The sequence below is a fragment of the Cavia porcellus genome, unplaced genomic scaffold, assembly GCF_034190915.1.
Source record: "Cavia porcellus strain 051 isolate PalLab524CR breed Dunkin Hartley unplaced genomic scaffold, mCavPor4.1 scaffold_7, whole genome shotgun sequence".
Lineage (NCBI taxonomy): Eukaryota > Metazoa > Chordata > Mammalia > Rodentia > Caviidae > Cavia > Cavia porcellus.
Window position 1 is genome coordinate 42,891,142 of NW_026947490.1, and position 24,511 is coordinate 42,915,652.

General features: G+C 38.9%; 1 long non-coding RNA gene across 4 annotated transcripts in view; it reads right to left on the reverse strand.

Moving 5' to 3' along the window:
• Positions 1 to 6,390: 6,390 nt before the first annotated feature.
• Positions 6,391 to 24,511, reverse strand: part of LOC106026943 (uncharacterized) — a 34,810-nt gene continuing 16,689 nt past the window's right edge. The window contains exons 2-7 of one of the 4 annotated variants that reach the window (XR_001200541.2): positions 13,594 to 13,785; positions 11,704 to 11,820; positions 10,201 to 10,282; positions 8,584 to 8,706; positions 8,287 to 8,413; positions 6,391 to 6,501 (exon numbers count right to left, since the gene is read on the reverse strand). This is a non-coding gene — a long non-coding RNA (uncharacterized LOC106026943). Of the gene's footprint in view, positions 6,502 to 8,286; positions 8,414 to 8,583; positions 8,707 to 10,200; positions 10,283 to 11,703; positions 11,871 to 13,593; positions 13,786 to 24,511 lie in introns of all 4 variants that reach the window. The other 3 variants (XR_001200539.2, XR_001200540.2, XR_010048528.1) reach the window with 3 other exon arrangements.

A 24,511-nucleotide genomic window follows, 5' to 3' on the forward strand; every position in this document is an offset into this window, starting at 1 on the left:
ACACATATTTACCTGCTAAATTATAGCACTTGAAACTATCCAGGAACCTGGCCACACATCCAAGGTCATTTCTCAGTGACAGATCTTTCAGAGAACACAAACAGGATGTTCCAGAAAGGCCACCTGACATAGGAAATCTAAGCTCCTTCCCTGGGTCACAAAGTCTGGCCAGTTTGACCCCTCTTGACCTTATTTCCTGTCAGATTGTACCTTGCCTACCAGGCTTCAACCACACTGTGCCTCTTTCTGTTTTAGGAAGTTTCTAAGCTCCTCTCTGTTCCTGGCTCACTCTTCTCCCCACATCCTCACAACTGACTTCTGCTTTATAAAAATGTTTCCCTCATAAACTTTTCTTGAATCCCAGATTCCAATGCCTTCAACGTAGTCACTTAGTTGATCACTGTTTGATGTTAGTCATGGCTCTTATTACTGTAAGAAACTATTTTACTTACTGATTTCTCCCCTCAATAGATTGCTAGTTCCCCAGACAGTGATCTTGGTGGCTTCTTCTCTTTCAGTTTTATTAGAAGCTCACAGATGCATAGTAGGTGCTCAAGAAGCAGAGTTGTGTGTTTAGATACTGGCCTGCACATTGCTCATTCCTTGTGCACAGAACCTATTGAGTAAATGTATGCTTTGCGAAGAGCTTCATTTGAGAGACACACATCTGTTCCCAATCAGTGAGTGAAGGACATAAGTGCCACAGGAGAAGTAACAATAAGGATGGGAAGGAACATGAAAGAGGAGCTATTTATCTTACCCAGAAGTACAGGAGCTGCACTAAGGTAATCAGCAGGGAGAAGGCAGAAAAACAAACTCCTTTGGTTTGTCGTCTCTCCAGCCACCCAAAAATTATTAAAAATACCATGTTCAAAATCTTTTGAAAGAATATTTTCCAAATTCCATGAGCCTGAAGAGCATGTTCCTTCTGCCTTATGGATATGAAACAAGAAGAAATTAAGACAGTAAGCAACTTTGCACATTTCTCTGACATTTTGAAGCATATTCAATACAATTTTATGCCATTGGTTATTACATTGCCTTCTTCAGTTGATATATATTACGCTTCAAGAAGCTCAGCATCCTATTTCCTATGTAGGCGAACCTTTTCTATTTGATTAATGGTTGCCTTCATGCGGTATCTTTGGCCAGCTCTGGAAATTTAGGCAAGTGGTCCCTGCAAAGGAATATAGATTCCTTCTTACAGTATTATTTCCACTAGATAATCAGATGTTATCTCAATACCATCCCACTCACCTTAGTTCCTTAAAGCATTTAAGAGAAAATTCTTTAACATTCTGTGCACACATACATGTATGAATGCCGGCACATATTCAAAGGGTAAATATTGAGGAAATAGGTGTAAAACACCTCTGCCTTTCTAACTGAGTGAATACATATTTCTCTTGGCCTTGAAGTGATCCATCTCTCTACCTTTTTTTCTGTGTCTTAAGTCTGTTTATCCTCATTTACTGAATCAAAAAGTTACATGAAAGGAATTTACTAAGAATGTACACTCCAGAAAACCCCATAGGAAGCAGGACCCGAGAGAGAAGTCACATAAAGATAGTGTTTCAGAAGTTAACTCTTCAGCTTGGTCCTGATTTGGAATATAAGTTATGCTTGGGTTTTTTAGGTGTGGCACAAAAACATTTTCAGACTTAAATCTTGAAGGTGAAACTGTCCTAACCTGAAGGCAGCGTTCAGGCTATTGACAGCTAAAACAGTCACAAACCTGGTGGAAGAATCTGATGTGATAGAGGCAAAGGACCAACAGTAACCTTACACCCTTTGATCCTTTCTTCTCTTTTATTTCCTCTTTGTCCTCCACCTCTTTTCCCTCACCTCTCTCTTCCTCTCCTCTCTCCTGTTTTCCCCCCCTCTTCCCTTCCCTTCCTCTTTCTCTCCTCTCCCTCTCCCATGGGCAAGAGGTTAATCCTGGGATACACTTTGCTGCTTTTTATTTTTTACAAACTGTAATCTGATGTTATCCTCACTCAACTGATGCAGAATTTGATGCTCAGAAAAGTAAGATAACATACTTAAGTCAGTGAGACATGCTGTAGCAATGCTAAGTCTAACTCAGCCTGCAGCCTACTATCCTGTGTGGTCTTGAAGCTGCCTCAGCATAACAGCTCCACTAACTCAGATGCTGCCAGTGAGGAAATCATTCCAGATACTCAGACATATGTGACAGTTATGTGCCCAATATGGACATTGTAATGTACACCCACTTATGACCCTCTTAATGATGTCATACATCCTCATGCAGCCCCTGGGACATTTCTCTCCCTGGCCCGAGTTGCAAATCCTATAATCTGACAGCTTTGCTTTAATATATCTAATAAAATTAAATGGCATCATATAAAATTAAAGTCATAATTAAAAATTGATTAGCATATACTGTCTATTGGCCTCAGTAGCTTCTGTAGTATCTTAAACAGTAGTTATATAGCTTTATTGATTGGGGAAAAAAAGATAAAGTGCAAAATAAAACCAGCAAGCTAGCTACTGTTCATGGGTGAAAGAAGCAACAATGTCAAATTGTAAGTGCTTCAGCAAAGTGTCAGATGTGAGGCTTTAAAAGAATGTTTTGGCAAGGGGAAATCCAGGTGAAAGATACTGACCTCAACAATAAACACATTTCTTACAGACCTTTACAGAAGAATAAATATTTGTTTTACACACAGAATTTTATGGGATTTTAAATCCCTTAAGGAGATTTCCATTACAATTAGAGGTCCAATTGTGAGCATCAAACAGAGAAACAAACTAACACACATCCTACATGTTTTTTTTTTTTCTTTCAAAGGAGTGAGAGAAATCAGAAGTCAGAATTCACTGGTTTGTCTCTTTCCGCACAATTTGCTAGTAGGTGATTGTAGGTAGTTAGCATAATTCTGCTTCAGACAAATGAACAGCTATACCCTCTCGGAGGTTTCCAAAGTGCTCTACATTTCTTCTCTCTGTAAACTTCTTGCAGGGTTGAGTTTTAATATTTTGATTAGGTTTTATGCATCAGTAAGTAAATAAGGATGCTCCTATTTGTCATCCACACTAGAAATATAAGGAAACATTTTTTTCTGTCCCAATATTTAATCCTCAAATTAGTTTCACACAAATAAGGAACTTGAAAATGCCAAAAGATGTTGGATCTTGGATTTCGACAGAGCAACTGAGATTAGAGTGGATGGAGAATCTAATAGCCAGAGATGTAGAAAGAAAACCAAACCTCAGTAATCAACTCAGAAGCATGAGTTCCTCAATCAGCTCATAAAACTGCCATTTTCATATTGTCTTTTCTGCCAGGCTTGATGCTGAGACATATGTACATTGTCTGATGACACTAGTGTTGATATTATCTGCATCAAATGGGTTGTGAAACCTTCAGTGAGAACAGGGCTAATTCTCCCATGATTATATAGTTAGTATGCACTGGGGTAAAAATGCAAAACTTAGAGGGCTTGATTGTGCCTCTCATATATTGTTTTCTACATTTGTTGTTCTTCAATTCAGAGATATGGGAAATTGATATTCTCAGCAGCTCTGAAGTACTGGTAAGAGTTGTCAGTGCTAGAGAAAGAGTCAGGAATGTTTATCAGTCTACATTTACTTAGGGAGAAAGAGGACCAATCTTTACATCAGCCTACTACCATTTAACGCTGCAGGCAACACTAAAGGGAGTTTTCTTTTCTTTTTTCCTTTTTTTTGCCTTTTTGAGACAGAGTCTTCACAGAGTCTATACAGTTCAGGTTGGCCTTGAGCTCACTTTGTAGCCCAGGCTGGTCTCAGACCCACAATAATCTGCCTGCCTCAGCCTCCCAAGTGCTGAGATCACAGGTGTGCACCACCGTGCCCGGATAGAGAGACTGTCTACTTAGATCCTGTGTTATTATAGAGTTTTCAAGCTACTGTTACAACATTCACTCCTTTGCTCCTCTATGTTTGACAGCTGAGGAAACTGAGGCTCAGCTAAGTTAAATCATGATTGTGGCTCTTCAGTAAGGAAGTGATGGTTCAAGGTTTGATTGTAGACTTTTGTTGTCAGATATGGAGGTTCACATCCTGGTGTTTCTTAGAAATAACAAAATCATAGAAAAACAGGATGTGCCTATCAAAACTCAAATTATGGCTCACATGTGATTATATATGGAAAGCTTAAATTACATAACATGGAAATTAGAATTCATCAGTATCTTTAAAACTTTTGATTTACCTGTGGGGAAAGCTACAGTGACTTTGGTATTGGCAAGGCATGGGGCAAAGTTTCCCAGGAGAGCAACACTAAAGAAATATACACAGTTCACATAGCTAATGATCTGGTAAGAAGTGAGGATTGTCAATATAAATGTGATGAATGCCACAATAAATCAAATATCTATACAAACAGGAGAATTATGGATTGTATTCTGAGCTGCTGTCACCACCCAATAATTGCTATACAGATATCAAACTTTCCATTTTTTTACTCAAGAGAAATAAACATTACCAATGTACATGTAAAAATAATTATAAATCATTAAGGCTTTGTCCTCTTCCATGATTTCTTTGGCCATGTTTTTCCAAATGCGATGGAAAGAACACAGAGCACCCACATCCCATCTTCCAAGCCATCAAGCAGCATAACATCACATAGCTCCTTCACTGACTCTGCCCTTTCTGCTTTACTCCTGTGAGGCTCTGATAATTACATTGTGTTCCACATAAATAATTCAGGGTAATTTTCCTATCTCAAGATCCTTGTAATATATGCAAATTTCCTTTTGCTCATATAAGACCACATGCAAGTTTGGAGGCTGGTGCATTAGCAACTTGTAACTTTATATCTGGCATGCTTGGCACATGGTGGTGAACCTTACTGGTGATATGTCACATGGCCCATTTTGTGAGATGGCTCCACCTATTGTCCAAGGCATTCCTCAGTATATTTTTCAAATTCCAGGCATCTCCAGCTTCCTTGGATTTCCATGCACATTTAGTTTCATGCATCAGCTTCTCACAGGATTCTGGCAAGTGACTTTAACCCAGGCACCCATATTTGCCTGGTCTCTCAGCCTTCTTTTATACTCTGGGTGGAAACCTCTATGACACCGCAACTCTTATGTTCTGCATGTTGATAAAAGAAGCACAAAGTGGATGATATCAAGCTCTGCCACAAACTCAAACAGTAGCCAAGGTATCTTGAACTGTGGCTACAGCAATTACTTAGCTGAGCTGTTAAGCATGGTGAAATGAATATGAGGGAATCGATTCTCTAGACAATTTTTCTCCAGTGGGAACATTCTCAAATGAAACATTTATATAACTTTACTCTTGATCAAATAATGGGTGGAGTCTTGCTGATTCCTGAGATGCCTCCAAGATATCCTTTTTCGTATCCTTGTGTAAAGTACTTAGTTTCACTTTAATGGCTCTAATCTCTTCATCAACCACACTATTCTAGTAGCTTTCCCATCCTCTACCCCTGTGACAAAATATTGACACCTATAGCTTGCACAGAATGAGAGACTAATTTTGGATTATGTTTTTAGTTTATCTTCATTGGCTCCAAAGTAGAAATGGCATGATAAAAACATATGGCAAAAAATGTCTTCAACCCATACCAACCAGTAAGCACAGAGAAAAAGGAGGAGATTGGGACAAGAATAGATCCTTCTGGATCATGCCCCCAGTGACTCATTTCCAATAAGTCCCTACCTCCTACTAGTACAGTCAGTTGTGAACTTACGAACAGAAGAATTCACTGAGAAGTACATCACCTTCGACACACATGAGAATCTGGGGGAACATTTTAGGTCTAAAGCATAACACACTCCTTCTGTGACCTCCAACTTTACAAGCATTTCTTTTTTTTGCCAAACAGAAAAAACATTTAAATCCTTTTACTCTTAGTTTTGCTCCCAAGTCTCACTATATATCTGATTGAAACTGGCTTCCAGTACTCATGCCATAGCCTGAACATTGGGCTGCCTTGAAATTTCTTTCACCAGTTCTAGTTTTTACCTTTAAACTCATCCTCACACAATAGAGCTTGTACAAATAGACAAAGTTTTTGACAAAATGAAACAAGCCTGGCATCTAGGCTAATTTCTGATAGAGTCCCCATTCCCATCTGAAACTTCATGTCCCTGATCTTTACTGCCCTCATTCCCATCATCAGTCTTGTCCTTGGCCCCAGACCACACCCATTAATCAGCCTATACTTACAGCATTTTAGGCTTTCCCTGGATGACATCTTGAAATTTTCTAAAACCCTTCCCCCAAACCAGCTCCAAATGCTTCAAACCACATTATCTTGTGTAGTCCTAGCAACAACTCCACTTCTCTTAGAAATATTTTCTTGCATTGTCAGCTTTCACATTTCTGGAACAAAATACCTGACACTTGCAATTTAGGAGAACAGAGATTTATTTTGGCTCGTAGTTTCAGAGATTTAACCCAAAGTCAGTTGGCTGTAAAGCAGAGGGTCATGATAGAGCAAAGCTGCTTATCCCATGGAAGCTAGAAGCAGAATGAAGAGAGAAAAGATTAGAAAGAAAGGGACCAGTGACCATATATAATTCTTAAGTTCACACCCCGGCTCACCCTGATATACCCAGAAGGGTCTTAGTAATCTAAGCATCTCGTAAGCCAATCAAGTTGATGAACAAGATCAACCACTACAGAGGACCATGATTCAGCATAGTAGAACTCTACAGAATGAACTATTACACTTATCATAATGAGCTTCTCCTCCTTTTTCAAACATGGTCTTCATAAACTACAGGAACCTATTTGTAAATATTTTGGTTAATCAAAGTTTTTCATATCTACTCTCTGTGCTCCATTTACAACAAAACAGTTTGAGTTGATCACAAATTGCCTCACTTACTAGATTTTAAACAGGAGTCACTCAAGATTCAGAGTCACAAAGTCTAGGTTCAAATTTGGTGTACTCTATAATTCAGGCTTTATAGCAATCATAGAGCATAATGAACTGACAAAGGCAGGATTCTAATTTCACTGGGCAAAATAACAGTGCTAAATTGGCTAAGAAAAACCAAAATGTGGGTATTGGTCTCAAAAAAAAAAGTAATGCACAAGTACTTATATAAACTTTGCTCAGTGCATTTCTGCGTCCTAAAGTAATCTAGAAAAATTACCCGTTGAGCTATATGCTAAAGCCTCTTACATGTATGTCACCTTGCCCCATTCTCCCACACGTCCAAGACAACAAATACACATTTTTTTACATTTGAAAATTTTCCAGATGAAATTCATCAGAAGCTTCTACTATCAGTTTCATTAATGTAGACAGAATGCTCTATTCTTTTTAGGTAGTTCACTGCTTTCAAAACTATGAAGGAATTGAAGGTGTAGAAATATAAATGTTCTAAGCAGAGATAGTATGTGTCTTTGGAAGTCAATGATTTGGCCATGGTTATGAATCAAATGCTAACAGAAAGTTTTTCTTTTTTTTTTTTTTTCATTATCATTTTTTAAGCCTTGCTAAGTTTCTTTGGCTGGCCTTGAACTTGGAATCTTCTTGCCTCAGTCTCCAAAGTGCTGGGATTTCAGGCTTGAGACACAATACCTGGCTAAACTATGACATGAGAAACAAAGGTACTATTAACCTTATATCCCTCTGGGTGAATTGGTAGAAAGGATGTACTGTAGAGGAAGAAATGTTTGACTTTCCATTGGGACTTTGAGTTTCTTGGCCTTCATAATCAAATCATGGACTTCTGTTTCAAGTAGGTCTATAAACAAGGGATTTTAGAGATAGTCCCAATGGTAAAGATTTGCTCAACATAGAGCTTTTTCAAGTTACAGCATCTCATGCAAACCTTCTATTAGATTTAAGCATTCATGTTTGGTTTCTAGATCATCTTATTTTCATAGAAGTAGCTTTTATTTTATTTATTTATTTTTTTTGGTACCAGGGATCAAACTCACAAACTTGCGCTTGCCAGACAGGTGCTTATGCTGCTGAGCTAAATCCCCAGCTTACAGAAGTGGCTTTTAAAGCACCATTCTGTTGGGTCTGTCCTGATTTTGAGTCCTAGTATGTGGAAAAGTTGACATATCCACAATATTTCTTTTTTTCATCTTCCATATCCCTTCTTTCTGGAAGCTGTTCCTTTCCAGCAAGATGCCATACTCAATCCAAATGGCCTATGCTCCCTGATCATCAAGTGGAAATAGCAGCTTAAGCCTCTGGACAAAGTGGGAGGTCTGGGCAAGGAGAGGAGGGATAAGGGATATGAGCAACAATCACAAAAAATGCAGTCCTATGAAAAAGATTACCTTGAGTGTAAAGGAATTTCCTATGTGGCTGTGAATTGATAAGATAAAGTAGTCCTGGAGATTCTTGCTGTCAATTTCACATCAGGCACAACTCACCAGAGACTGATAGCAATAAAGAAAGAAAGAACTAAAAGAGAAAGAAACAGAGTATTGATGACTTTTCAAGTTCCTGTATCCAACTACAGATCCTCTGGATTTTGTTATATAAAGCAAAAAAATTCTTTGAGTTTAAGCCAGATTGTTCAATTACAAAGGACAGAAAACTAACTCATTATTCAGAAAAACATGGTTACTTACAGGCAAGTTCAAATTCCACCTCTCCCATGAAGATTTCCCTGATTAACCTTCAGAATTTCATATTTCTGGTGACTCAGATTGCATGCTTGTGTCAGTCAGGGTCCTTGCAAAAAACAGAATTACCTAGATAGTTCAAGTGGATAGAATATAAGAAAGAAAAGATCTGGAGTCATGGGTAAGGCTAAAGAAAACTAGTTGGGTATTTTGAAGCATCCAGAGAATAGCAAGGAGCTGTTCTATTTCCAGAGATGAAGATGGAAGGGGAAGAACTGGAACACAGTGAATGTTTGAGCCACCGAGGAGGAACAATTCATTAGCATCTGTGGTCAGCCACTGCCAGACATGTAATATGAAAAGAAAGGGCTTATCTTATCTTCTCTCCTTTTCTTGCATCTCCTGATAATGTATCTTACTTCAGTTAAAACTGAAGCCCAGAGTAAGGGAAGTTCAATATTACCACCATAGTAGTGATGAGTGTCTGAGCATACAACAGAGAAGAACAGAAAGTAAATTTAAGTGTAGAGGTGATATTTAGCAGTGTGGTAAGGTCTCACCTCAAAGTTTGGTTACAGTATACCAATTTTTGTGGGCGTAAATAACTGGTATATTCTCAAGAATTTATGAGGCCCCTTGTTGTAGTCAGGGGTTACAAGGAGAATAATTACATACAGGACACATAATTTATAATATTATTTTATGATAGTTACCCAGAGTTAAATACAAGAAACTGCAGGAAATCTGTTCACAACACTAGAGACCTAGAAAATACAGCAGAGGGCCTGGAGCCCATGGCAATGTCTTGCATGAGTCCAGCTGAAGACCTAGAACCAATGACAATGCCTCCCACAAGTCCAACTGGAGGCCTAGAGCCCACGACAATGACTCATTCAAGTCTGTTTTACAGATCTGCACTGGGAATGCCCAAAGGTCAGCTCTGGAAACTAGAATGCTTATGCCAGTGGGGTGAAGAATTTGTGCCAGTAGGTTGAGGGTTCTATATTGGTGCCAAGAAACATTGCTCAGGGCTGGGGATTTAGCTCAGTGGCTTAAGCGCCTGCCTGGCAAGCGCGAGGTCATGAGTTTGATACCCAGCACCAAAAACAAACAAACAAACAAACAAACAAAAAACAACAACAACAAAAATACAAACATTGCTCAAAATAAGGTCTAAGGCTCCCCAAAGAGAACCTCAGCCACTCTCAGTGACAATGAGGTCCCCAGCTTCTCTGACGATTGTAACAATTCAGTACATATCAGGCAGCCAGTGTGACAAGCTTCTGGAGATTAAATAGCAAACATCTTTTCCTCCACAGCCAGAAAGTGATGTTTAAAGTAAGTACCAGAGCTTTATCAAAGTGAACTTCAGCCATTCTCAGCAACAAGGTCCCCCAAAGATAATGGCTGAATTCATATTGGGGAAACTAGCCAAGACAAGCTCCTCCAGGAGAACCAACAGCTCCAAACAACACTTAGGAGAACCCACAATGTTAATGTTCTTCTTTTTCATATCTCCTTTTATGCTGGCAACCGTCCTCAAGTGGGCCATCCATGCTCAGAACCATACTGGTCCAGTTCATCTGGGGTTTAATTTAATCACCAGTTACCAATTCACTGTACCTCTGATTTTAGTCCCAAATACTGAAAAGTATAGACATCGTCGTTGAAAAAGCTTGCAAGCTCACTTGATTCCTCAGTTTCCCTGTAAGAAAAGTAGAGCACAAAAAAGTATAAAGTGATGACTAACATTTGAATTTGCACCAAATCAGCTGTTCTGCCAGCAGGCAAAAAAGACTCCACAGGCAACCATATTGAATCATTTACTCTTAATGATGTAGCATAAAGTTTTTTTACAGTCAGCTAAGGCAGACTAAGAATAAGAACGGAATCTAAGGCCAGAGAGAGTCCATATTATTTCGTAAAGCTGTGTCAAAAACTGGGCCCCTTTCCAGAGTGATTTCCAGATAAACTCAGTTTCTTTCATCTTTCCATTTGTGCCTTCCAGTTCCATAGTGTTGGTCTTTAACGGATGGTATCTTTCCCTTCTGTACTCTGCTGGCTGCCTGTGTGTCATTTCCTTTACCTGACTATTTCCTCTATCCTCTTGTCCAACTAATAACTTTCATGTTATGTCCCTTCTGTGCAAGTCTCATTTTTTGGGCCTCCCCCAAATGGTAAAGCCATTTTTCAACAGTTTGGGCTAGGGAGGAAAGGACTAGGAGATAGCTAACAGTGATCCCAAGTGTAATTTTGTGGCTAGTCTGCAACCTCATCAAGCAACATTCATGTAAAGTGACAAGTAGAAATTAGCCCCTATTGATTTTATTTCCCTAACATCTGAAAAACAATCCTTACCAAAGATGTCTTTCAAATATCACTCTGGCAGAAAATACAGGGTTCTATCTTAGAGAAAATCTGTTTCTGAATACACATCCAAAACAATTTCTAAGAAAAGCAGAATCGAAATCAATATTTCCACAGTTTATGCCATTCCCTGCCTTCATGAAGATATGCAACTTAATTTGCAATCATTTTGCCTTACAAGGGAAACTGCCTGCAATGCTGACTGGATCCGAACCACTCATTTCAGACTCATTATACATTACACAATATTGCAAATGTCAACTCCCACCCCCTAAACAGGCATAGCAGCAGTGCTTTCAATAATAAATTACTTCTATTTACTTCAATACAGTGGAAAAAGAATTCAAAGCATTAAGGATTCTTTTGCACCTGAAGGTAATTACAAGTGACTATTCTAAGCCCTGGATTGTGGCTATCTTCACTCAGCTAGGCTGGGGATGTTAAAGGGATTTTAGAGGAAAAAGATAAGGTTCTTTCAAGAGCTTAGAAATTATAAATGTATAAATATATACATACATACACAAGGAAGTTCTAAACATTTTCATATTGTAGCCAGCTAGTTTTATTACTTTTACATTAGTACAATTAAAATGCTTAGCAAAAGGTGATTGAAGTCAAATAAAAGAGTGGAAGAAAATGCTTTTGTAGTTGAAAGTTATTAAGCAATTAAGACAGATAGAGCTCTCTACAAAGAGATTTTATAAAATTTGATTAACCTAATTGGGAAAAAATATATACAATGAAAGAACTGATATGAACCTGAAATAGTCTTGGCAAAGTTCTCATCTGTTCTGAAGTTGGATGAAAGAAGGAAGGTGACAAACACTCACAAAGATCCCAGCCTATACTAGGGAAATGTTTGAGCTGAAACCAGGGCTGTTGATACAGAAAGCAGAGGATGAGCAAAAATGTAACTGGTGACTTTCCTAAGGAGAAAAGGGAAAAAATATAAAACAATTACAGTGGTATCCAAGCTGTAGAAGCATAAATCTTCTCAGCACCAAACAAATTGTCCTTTAAATCCCAGATTATAGGCTCAGATCATACCTGAATGTTTGTATGTCAATTAGAATAGAGCAAACACAAAAATTCAACAATATCTTAAAATATGCCTGTAATATTTTCTCATCTGTGTAAAAGGATAAGAAATGGAGGCCTATTAAATATAAAAAGCACCTACTTGTAATCCCAGCACTTGGGTGGCTGAGGCAGAAACATTGCAGCAAATTCAAAGCCAATTTGGGCTACATAGTGAATTGAAGGCTAGCCTGAACTATATAGTGAGACCCTGGGTTAGAAAAAGTTTTTTAAAAACAAAATCCAAAATACTGTCTTTTTGAAGAATTTTAATTGTGTGTGTTCACATGTGTGTGTTTTGCGGAGATGGAGCACAGTAAAAGTTCTAGCACTAAGATGTACACTCAACCCAAAAATTTGATTTTAAAATTTTAAAATTTTGGTTTTGACTTGCTCAGATTCTGAGACTTATGCATGAGCCCTTTTCAGAGCTAGTGGTAAAAGCAGCAACTGGTATCCATATTTCCTGATGATTCTTGGAGAAATGTGACACCTTCTTTCATCTTCCAGAGACATTTGACACTCTGCATTTTCTCCTCAGCTGTCCCAGACCTGTTTTGAGCTAACATCCCCTTTTGGAGTTTAAATGTTTCAGGCTGATATACCGGGCATCCCTGACTCTGGGAAGCAAAGTGGAGCCCAGATGGAAATTATGGAGAGTGCTTCACATTTTAAAGAGGATGTCAATCTTTCGAATTAGACTTCAAATTCTGAAGATGGCACTTCCCTTCAGCAAGTGAATCACTTCTATAATACTTTGTGCCTTCCACCAGGAACCTGGTATCCAAGTTGAGGTGCTTATTAAAACAGCTGGAACAGCTATAGCTATTGTGAATGTGGAGCATAGTGAAGAATGGAGGCCATGGCAGTTTCCCAAGGCTCCAGGGCTGCAGTGAAATAGTGGAACACATTTATTCAGTTATTCAGTCTTTTGACAGAAATAAGTTGTATGTGATGGGCCTAGTGCAGTATGGTACGACATGGCAACAGGGAAGACCTGTGAGAGCCTGCCTTGGCTCCTGAGGATACACATGCACATACAGGAAGTCCCTTTCTTAGATGTGGCTGCCTTAATAAGAAGACAGAGCACTGAGATTATTTTGCGGTGGAGTCCTTCCTTTGAGACTCCATTTCAGTCTTCTGTATAGCTCCAAATTGCCGTGCTGCTGGTTAACACTCTGGACTCTACTCTAATGTGATGCATCTGTTCAAAGAACCCTACAAGGCAGGGAAGGAGGAGAGATAGGATGAAAGAGAGACTGAGCCATAGTGGAATGAGAAGGCAAAAGAGAGAACATGAGGGAATGTGAGCTGGTTGAACACTCATGAGTCTCATTTGCCAGAAAACCCTGAAGTGCATTACATCGGTTCAACTTTGGTGAGAGACACTCTTTGTGACAACTCACGAGGAGTTTCAGTGTTACAAACCAGACTGATGATACATCTCTCATATCTATGCAGAGATAGCTGAAATTACTCATATGTGACAAGAATTATACATAAAACTTTGTTATTCACTCATATCTGAAAAGCTGGAGACTTGACTCAGTCTCACAACCACCAGTCTCTTACACTTCTCCATCTCTGTTGCCAAATGTTGGTGAGACGAGAGATTCACCGGGGTTCTAATATAAACTCAGAGACGAGATTTTTCTTTAGACTTCTGTGGTTCCCATACAATTCATTCAGCTTAATATCTTGCTTTGTGGAAGATTTGCAAATGTTGCTGGCTGATCACAACTGTGCTGTAATGTTGAAATATACCTGGAGAATTTAAGACAGTAATGCTAATCATTAATGACTCACTGATTTTTTAATCAAGCTACAACTTGCTGCATAAATCTGCGAAGTCTGGCTCAGTTGAAAGTCTAAGCAAAATGATGCATGTGTTTATTTGCCAGTTGTACTTGTAAGCATAGGAAATCTTGCTGAGTTCAACACGGGAAGCATAAAATCTGATGCATCTAGCTAATTTTAACATATGAACGGATTGTTCCTACATCTTCTGCAAAGTTATTTAGATTTTTTGCACCTATTCCATGTAAACAGCCTTCCATCTCATTAATCCTTTACCGATGATCCAGAGTTGCTTCATATCCTGATGTATCAGTATCTGTTCCTCCCGTTATGCTTGAGGAGAAAGAACCACACTGAGGAAAGAGTTGTTCTTCTGAATTCACAGCTCTGTCCCCAGTAATACGAACAGTTGTTCAAGAAATATTTCTGAAGTAAATATCATCAATCCCAGGGACACTGGCTTCTTCCAGGTAGCTCCCCTATGTGAGATAGAAGACTGCTTGTATTTAATTACTAGAATTGCCAGTGAGAAAGGGGAAAGGAGGAAGGCCTTTCTTGCACTATGGTCCACACGCCTCCCTCCACAGAAACACATGTATGTGCAAATGCACGCCCCCACAACTTACTTTCCTGAACAAAGAACTTGATTTGTTAATTTAAAACAGGAGAGACATTCTTATAGTTACACGTCTATTACCTTTTTGTTGAACTCATTACTAAAGCCATTTTTTCATTAAATTCAAATGTGTGACTTGTAACTACCACAAAGTATCAAATTTTAGTTTCAATAAAAATCATTCTTGTTTCTGGAGATTTAAAAGTCAAGAAGCATATGATTTAACTCCACAGACATTATTTTGCTGTTTACTTGTTATATGATGTTGACCAGGAGTTTACTTTCTCCAGGCTTTCTTTTCCTCATCTATCAAATGGAGCATAATGAGTGAGCCAAGATTAATATGGTCACAAAATTACTTGATATAAAGTGGTATCATGAAGTATTATTTTAACCTACTTAATTGCCAAATTCTTGTTTTTTAAAAGGTAAATCCTAGTGTTTCTCAGTATATAAGAATATGAATATACACATACTGTGATGGTGGTGATGCAAATTGGCAAACCTGTCTGAAGGGCAATTTGGGGATGTATAAAAAATCTTGACATAGTAATTGCTCTTCCAGGATTTGATACTGAAGAGCTAATCAAGGATGTGACAAAACTTTGATGAACAACCTTGTTTTTGAAGTGCTCTTCATAGTTACATAAAAATGAAATAGCTCAATGTCCAACAATGGAAAAGTAAGTAAACTAAGGTATATTTATATAATAAAATGGCATGCAACCCAAATAATGGACCACTTATATTATCAATAGTATTATATATATTTTATAATTTTGCCTACATCAACACTTATAAGATATATCTATCTCATAAAATATATTTTAATGAGTATATATATGTACCCTGTGCCATTCTCACACTCAGACATACAGAAACAAAGACAGAAAGAGAGAGACAGATAAAGAGAGAGACAAGAGAAAGAGAAGGAAAAGACAGTTGGATGACATAGTAATTTTTGTGTATGTGCATGTACCTATATAGATAAGAAAAAGCCTAAAAGTATAAGAACAATATTTTAATACTGGCTATTTCAGGGACAATGAAATCACACACTTTTAATTTTTTCTTGTTTTTTTTTTTTGTTTGTTTAAATGTGTTTTTGTTGAAACCTGGAGAATTTATTTCATGTATGTGCATGTTCTTAGAAAAATTCAGAATAGTTACTGTTATTTATTCTTGCCTTTCCTTTCTAGCGACTCCTTCCACTCATTAAGGACAAAGCACTTTCTAACTCTGGACTTGTAAAAACACAAGGATTTTTGTTCATGAACAAGATTCTTAGTCTTCTTCCTCTGTTGGCCCTCTATCCTAGAATTGTCCACCCCGAAGGGCTTAATTCAGAGACCTCTAGGCTCAAGGCTCAAAGTAACCAATTTTCCTAATAACAGCAAGGGTAGGTAGTACGTTGATTGCTTTAGTCACTTACTGTGCATTTAAATAATACACCATGGACTGGAACTGTGTAGAGAGAAAAGTATTGACCAGCACTCCATCATCTCCCAGGCTATGGATTTTGTCACTACTGTATTTGTCTTGCGTTACAGTGGGCAAAGATTGTATTTGTGATTGATGGTAGCAGATGGGCAATTTATTCTGCTATTTGCTTTCTGTGGTGGTGAATGTGGGAGTAAATGCAGCCAGAACCCTTGGCTAAGCATTTGCTAATATCCTCTATTGACTGAGACACTCAGGGTGTTTAAGTGTGTTCCATGGGCACAGCCGTCACATCAAAAAAGAAGCTCAGGCTTCTTAGGAATAATACTTCCTAGTGACTTAGGAAAGGGCTTCCAAACACTTGACATACATCATTTCATATAAGCTCCATGGTCAGCTGGGAAACAGGTGTCATTATATTTGATAGTTGTTATGAGTGGGACACTCTTTCCAAGGTCATACAGATGGCAGGTGTACAGCTGAGGGAAATTCTCATGATAAAACTGATTGTTTCTATTACTAATACTGCCTCAGTGTCTTGGATCTGTTTTCCTCAGAGAAGCACAAACCCGGGAGTATATATTACTCTTCAGAGTTTATCATACTGTTTGGATCTTCCGTTACATATGGGATAAAGAGAGATCTGATTTTTAAAAAAATAGTTGTCCAATTTTATAATAATTTTAGATTTACAGCAGAATTGCCAAGGCACTAGAGAAACTTTCCATCTTCCCACAGTGTTGACCTCTTACACTAGCAGAGTGCATCTGTCACAACTGAGACATTAACATTCATGCACCAAGCTTCCCTTTATGTTCCAGGCCATCAGGGAGGGATTATTCATAAGAGGAAGGTAGGAAGGGTTAGAAAAATAGATGGGCCTGAGTATGATATGAGGAGAATTGGCTGGTGGTTGATGGAAAGAGAAGAGTATAGTGACAAAGGATTGGCTGTTCTGAAGCTTCACTGGAGCAACTTCTGAGAGCCTCAGTGTGGGGTTGAGGGCAAGCAGTGCAGAGCAGAGCCCAGGAAGCAACACTCATGAGCACCTCCCAAATGTGATGTACAAAAAAATGGCTGGTCTATTGAGGCACAGTGCGCAGTCCCTGGTTTCATCATAAGAGGATCTCAACGTTTTCCAGAATGCCTTATGCAGATGGTGGAGAATGACATCCTCATTGTACACTGACACAGAGATAGAGGTGTTGAACTGCAGGTTTTACCCTGTATTATCATACCGTGCTGGGTACTGAGCAAGGGCATCTCTTATCTACATACTGCAAAGTGTCTATGCATTTAACCTACTATAAGAAGAAGTAGGGCCCTATTGTCAACATTAGGGTTCTGGAACAGAAAACAGGTATGTGAGTAAGGCTGTGGCTAAGTGCCTCTTCCTGCTCTCACTGCTCCTCCTCCTTCATCCCTAAACAACAGAAATAAATGGTCTCACAGGTTTGCAGGCTTGAAGTCCAAGATCCTAGTGTCTGCCTAGTCAGGTTCTGGTGAGGACTCCCTTGCTTGCTCATATTGTCCTGAATAGCCTGAGTGAGAACTCAGGAAGAAAGAGGATGTGATGCATCCTTGACATTTATATCCTAGTAGTAAAAATAAATACTTATTGATCTTGGGTTTACTCATTTCACATGAAAATAATATGGAGTACATTTTGGTTTAGGAGATTAAGCCAAAATACTTATTCTATAAGATGTTAAGGAAACAAATTGAGTCAGGTCAGGGGGTGAGAAACAGAAGATCAGTGTCACCTGTGTCTGTTGATACTTGAGAGAGCTTTTATCTCTGTGACATTCTTCATAGTATGGATTGCTGTGCACTGACTTTTGACCCCCACTCCTTCAAACTCATAGATTGAAGACCTAATGCCCAAACTGGTGACACTCTTTGGGGATGGAACCTTTGGGAAATAATACACTTAGACAAGGGTAAAACAAGGGTAGCAAGATACCCCAGAGCGAGGTCAACAATGGAGCTCCGTCTTCTCACTCAGATATGGTGCTTGTCTTTGTTACTTTTCTCTCACTGCTGAGACAAAATACTCAATGCCCACAAGTTAAGGAAGGAAAAATTCATTTGTCTTACAGTGTGTAGAAGTTTCAGTCCATAATCAACTGGCTCTAAAGCAGGATGGGTTGGCAGAAGAGAAATGTTCATGGTAGGAGACTGTAGCAAAGAAACAAGGAAGAGAGAGACAGGGGACAAGCCTCATTCTGTCCCTTATGTTCTATACAGGTTACCCACCCTTAGGCAGGTGTGGCACTCATACCCTTAATCCCAGTATTGGGCCATGAATCAATCACAAGCTAGATTTAGCCACCTCTGAAAAGCCTCCCCTTACCATGGCTGCATTAAGTTTTGAGGGGAAATTTAGATACAAACCATAACAGTGGTTCTCTTCCTATCTTCCAGCTTGTCTTGTTTCTGATTCTGCCCTGTCCACAAAACTCAGGGGTGAGTCAGATTTTTTTAGTTGATAAGTGGCACCAGAGAGAGAAGATTTGACATAAGCAGCTAAAGTTGGAGTTGGAAGTGTTCTCTTTTGGTCAGCATGGGCTACCAGATGTCTCTTCCAGGAACGCGTTGCTGCCTAGCTGTTGGAAGTGTGGTCAGAAGGTGGTATTAAGTGTGTCGAATCTATTTCATCCCTTTTCTTTCAGTTTTTAAGTTTCCAGTAAAAATTTTTTCACTTCTATCTCTTTCCCAGCATCCACTCCTGGAAAATCCAACTTGAGATGTCTCCCAAATGCAAAACTTTAAGGAGACCTGAGGCAAAAGAGATAGATGGGCCTCTTACTGTTACAGAGCTGATTTTCTTAATACTGGTATGACACTAAGACATAACTTCATCCCACATGCCACCCATATTGTCCAAGTTGCAGACTATTCAATAACTTACCTGTCTTGAGGGGGTAAAGAGGTAGAATAGATATGTGATGTAGACAAGATAAAAGACATTAGGGAATGGTGACATCTGCAGCAAACTGAACCTTTCTTGTCAAAGACATGGACATGTGATAGGCATGGAAATACACATGCGTGCACACGGATGCACACACAGTTGTTATTGTATGAGTGGAGCCTTGGTCCCAAGTTGCCTCTGGGCTGCTATGTTATGAAACCTGGACTGAAGGAAGCAATTTTTGGTGTTTGCCTCGGGTTCTGAATCTAATAGATCTCATAGATCTGTTTTGACAACTGAGCAAGTTAATCCATGCAAATGATTTAGTGCTTTGTCTTGTACACAAAATCAGTTAGTAATTTCAGTTATTGCTATTGTCCTTGTATGTTTTTCTTTTTTCAAAAAGCAAACAGGAACAGAAATCACACCAGTCCTACCAGTAGCCTTCACAAAACGATCAATGCTACTTGTCAAGTCCTGTAGCCAGAGCCTGTATTTTTGAGATTTAAGCACTATCACTGTAAAATATGTGTTTATAAGTGCCCCAAACCAATTGATTTGAAGCTTTCTCTTCTCCCTACCCCTTGAAGGCCTAATTTATATTTTAATTTACTGGTAGTAACTGATTATTACAGCATAAATATCCTGTAATGGAATCCCTATTAAATCACTACCCTAATGAGCAGGAATGCAGCTCCTTTTTCTAGGTAAAGTTCTACATCCTGAAGCATTTTTAAAGTAATATCTCCAGTTCTAAATATTTCATGATCAGCTTTAAGCAGCATTTGGGGTTCAGGTCCCCATGGATGCCAACAGGGCACATTAGATGATGGTAAGCAATTTTCCCAGAGTAATGAATTCTTCTGTGGCTTGCAGATGATCGGACTGGACAGAAAGCACTCTGGGAAAACCTTTGCTACATGGTGGAGAGGCTAAGAGAAAGCTATAGCCTCTTCATCTGCAAAGCAAGTGTGCAAGGTCTATCTATACATGAATTATTACTAGTACCATGCTAAACATGATACAATGACAGACAAAAGTAGAGATTTCACTGTTTCCTTACCTTTTCTATTAGTCTTGTCTTTGTCTGTCTGTCTTTTACCCTCTTATTCTCCCTTCCTCATTTTTTCCATCTTTCCATCTCTTCCTCCCTCTACCCTTTTACTTTCTTTTTTTCCAATTAAAATTTAAAAATATAGGAACTCCTCCCTACAGAAAATAAAACTATTTTAGAACAACACAATATATTTTTTTCACTGTTCTTTCATCACTTTATTAGTTACCTCCCTGCAGTGTGTCAGCTAAGAAAGGGTCTCAGCTCTCCCTGTTGCCCATCAAAGGCTTCTTCCCTGCAAGCCCTGTCTTCCCCTTACAACTTCTCTGGCAGTTCACAATGTACTCCCTTTGCAACCACACAGTGAATAAGAGACAGAAAAATGAATGCCTGTGGAATAGGCAACTTAGATGATGCTTTGAGATGATGCACATATCAATGTATGATGAGCATGCACTCGTCTGCCAGCTGACCCTGCCACCACAGGACTCTTGCTCTGTGAGCTTCCCCTCTTTCCATGTTCAGATTCTCACATATGTAATGAGGGGTCTTTATTTCTTGATGGTGTTATACTCAGGGCCACCAGACAGAGTCTCAGAGGAAAGGCCCTGTGCTGCTTACCCTGAATTCACTCATCATCTTACTTTGAATTCAAACATGTAAGATATCCCTTGCACTTTTTGGATAACTTCTGTGCCATAGGCTATTTCCTTCCTTCTTTTAGTATAGCTCTTTCTTATTACATGAATTTCACCGAAGGCATATCCCAGCTTAAATGTTCAGATTTTAATGTGCATGAAAAGTTAAGAATTCAAATCTATACTTTTAAAATAAGTAATGGATGTGATCAATGTGACTAGATTGTTATCGACATATGAGTGCCTCTACCCTAGGCTTTGTGTTGTAGTGGTTTCAGTGGCCCAAGATGAGTAAAGAGACTTCCAGTGTCCCCGGCTTCACTGATTATTTGTGATCAGGAAAAGGTCATCAGCAGACAAGCAAGGGACGTCCTTGGTTGACCCAAGTAGGCCCCTCTCTTATGATCATTTCTCCTTTGGAGTTTTCCTCTGCTCAACTTCACCTGCAATCTCACTCCCCCTCCATTGTTTGGTCATTTCTGGGTTCAACTTTCTTCTTACAATTATAGAAAAATCTAACCTGTCCTCTGTTAAGGCCCAGATGTTCTGAAACTGAGCAGTTAGGTTTCTTCCTGCATTTTACTTACTCCCAGGCTAACACAGACCTGCTGGTTTGCCAACAATGACTCTAACTTGAACAAGTTGTTTTGTTCACAATATCAAAAGTGCTACCTCGACACAGAGTAGAGGGGATTACCTCCAACAGAATAACCTGAGGGGTCTCATGCAAAAATGACAGGTAAGGGCATTTCAGACAGAAATGGTAGTGCGTACAGAGATACACATATGGGAATGTCAGGCCCAGTGTGGGTGAAAAATAACTCAGTAAGAGGTAAAGTTAGAAGGCTAATGGAAGAGACAAACGTGGATCAAATAACAGGAGATTATGTGTGCAGCAGAATTTTCTGTTGACTACCAAGATCCCCACCCTTTTTCACATACATATCTTCTCCACATTCTTCATCCAAATAAGAATATATGTATTGGAGTGAAAGGTTTTACAAATTTAATTAAGAGTCCAAATCAATTGCTCTTAAAATATAATGATTACTCTGAGTGAACCTTACCTAACCAAGTAAATTCTTCAAAGGAATAAGGTTCTTTCCAGACATATAGTGAGAAACATGGGAGAAATCTGATATGAGGGAGATGGGAGATTCTTTGTTGCTGGATTTGAAGATAGAGGGTGACAGCTGGCAGGAAGTATGGATGGCTTTTTAGAGCAGCTGTCCCTGATTGAAAAACACCATGCCCAGAAAACAAGAGCCTCAGTCTTATCATAAGGAGCTGAACTCTGTCAACAACCTGAAGAAGCCTGGAAGTGGTTAGCACGAGTCTTGTGCTACAGACCTAAATTTAGAGATGTGAGTTGTTGTTAGATCAACAATGTTGTTGAGAGATCATGAATTTTCTCAAAGTAAGAGAAAACACTAATGAACAGAGCAGCAAGGTTCAGGACTATGTAGCAGTTGTTCTCAGACTTTGAGGGTATATGGAGTCAGCTGGAGGGTTTGTGAAGATCTGAACCCAGCTTCTGACTCAGCAGGTCTGGGATGTTAATATGATGATCATACTTCAAAAACATCCCCTTTGCTAATAACTGGTAAAGGAGCCAGAAACAGTGGGGGCAAAATAGAAAAAAATAAAAAGAATATGGCAGAGTTTTCTACTGTCGCCTTTAAATTTTCACTTTGATCTCCTCTAACCTTTTCTCTAAGTTCTTTGCTTTGCAGTTCATTAATCATTTTCACTGTTGTTTGTTCTCACTTGGGTGAGTTATGTAAAGGACATACGGGTGTGTTGTTCATGCTTACTCTACTGGGGTGGCTATTTTAAGCCAAGATTTGGATAGCTGGGTGCCAGGTACAGGGTTTTTGAAACTGGTAAGGCACAATCCCTGTCCTCAAGGAACTCTTGACTTATTAGGAAGATCTAAAAACTGATTACAATTAAAGTAAAACTTTATTATCACCACAAGGCAGATCAATTGAGATACAATTAATCTCAAACATATTTAGATATACACTTCGGCACGAATACAAAATTGTATTTGTCTTCAGGGAGCTCACATTCCAGTGAGGAAGACAAACACACAGGACACAATGCTGATGATTGCTTTAATCATACACATTTCAATATGTGTGGGAGGGATAGAGGTAAAGATGGGCCAGGGAAGAATGAAACTCATTGCCTTTTCTGACCAGACCGCGCCTCCTAACAGTGAGTAAGCTATAGTGCCTCCCAGGATTCAGTCACCTTCCCAGACTCCCAGCTATGAGCACATGAATTTTTGAGGGGACATTCCAGATTGAAGTCATAGCACCTGGAATGGGTGCGGGCCTGGTTTAAGACCCCAGTTCTGAACAAAACAAAACAATGAGGTGGAGTCTTATTTTGATACAGAAGTTAAAAAGTAGAAAAAGGATGCAAAAAGGTGAAATCTGAGTAAAGGCTTGCTTTTATGTTGAAAATTCTAAAAATACAAAAGTACAACAATAACATAGTAAGTGCCTTTATTTCTATTATCAAAATGAGTAGTTATTAGTATTTCTTTCATATTTGTGTTCAGTCTTTTTAAAAAGACAAAAATAAAACTAAAATTTTTTGTGACCAGTTTGGATTCACATTTCTTTTCTTTTCAGAAGAAATAATTTTCATATTTAATTGTATATTTTTGGCTGATTTGTAATGTAATATAATTTGTATTATATATGTTTGTGTAAACATGTTTTGTGTGTGCTTTTACATGAACATAATTTTTCTATAATATCATCATTGTTACGGCTTGCTTATCACTCAAAATTATAATTATAAAATTATGTATTGTCAAATTATGTGCATTTATATCGTGCTACATCAGAGGTTGGCAAATATTTCTTACACTGGGCTATCTAGCAACCTTTTTATGGTGTCTGCTATACTACTAAAAAAAAGTACCAAAAGTAGTCTGGGCAATATATAAATGAATGTTTTGGCTGTACTTCGATAAAACTTTGTATATTAAAAAAAGGGTGATTCATCTTGGTTTGACCCATGGGCTGCAGATTTCAGCTGTCTGGGCTACATATAGACTTCCAATTCAAAATGCATGGTGCAGCATGAACAGAAGTGGGATCTGCACATTGGAAGAGTCTGTGGGAAGAAGAAAGACTAAAGACATCACCTTATTTTCATGTACCTCTTTAAAATCTTGGGAGATGGTAGAACAGAGGGTATTGCAAATGTGCAGAGGGGAATGATCTGTACAAAAGGCTAAGGAAATCCCAAGGACATAAGCGAAGTCTTCAGAAAGGAAATAGCATTTGGGCTACGTGTAAAGGATGAGCTATATCGCAGTAGAGGCTGCTGGAGGGAGAATCCGGGAGAAAAATCCTACAGAAGGATTTGCCTGGTCAAAAATATGGAGAGCTGGAAGCACAGCGTGAGTTGGAGGACACATGTGTCATTTGGATGAGTCTCACGTGCCAAGGTGAGGCCAGTGCGGAGGGAGACCAGAAAAATCTTCAGCGAGCGAGAGAAGGCCCTCCAGTGTTCTGCTGACGTGGATGGACTCATTCTGTATGGGCAAACAGGAACTACTACAATGTGTAACTTGCCTTTGAAATGTACTAGCAGCTCTATAATTGCTCTCCGAATGATGTCAAAATACAAGTGGAGAGGTACAAAAAGATGTTTGCCTTAGAAATTCAGTTATCATAAGAAACCGAGGGTTTGAAAGAATGAAACCAAAGAAAATTGGTAGGAGAACAAGAAAACAGCGAAAGATTAGAGGAAAGAGATAGGCAAGACAGTTTTGGAGAGGAGATCCAGGAAAAGGGTACCGTAGACAGTCACAGATCCAAGGTACAAGGTGAATTCCTATTCTCTGCTTCTGACTGCACACAACTAATGAAAGACAAAAGCTCTACCTTCAGACATCCAGGAATGCATGGATTAATGGAATAAGAAGCTATTTCTCCATTTAAACCTTCTTTACATATCAAGGAGCCTCAATCTATTGAAAATGGAACCTATGTGAATTTTCTCTGTAA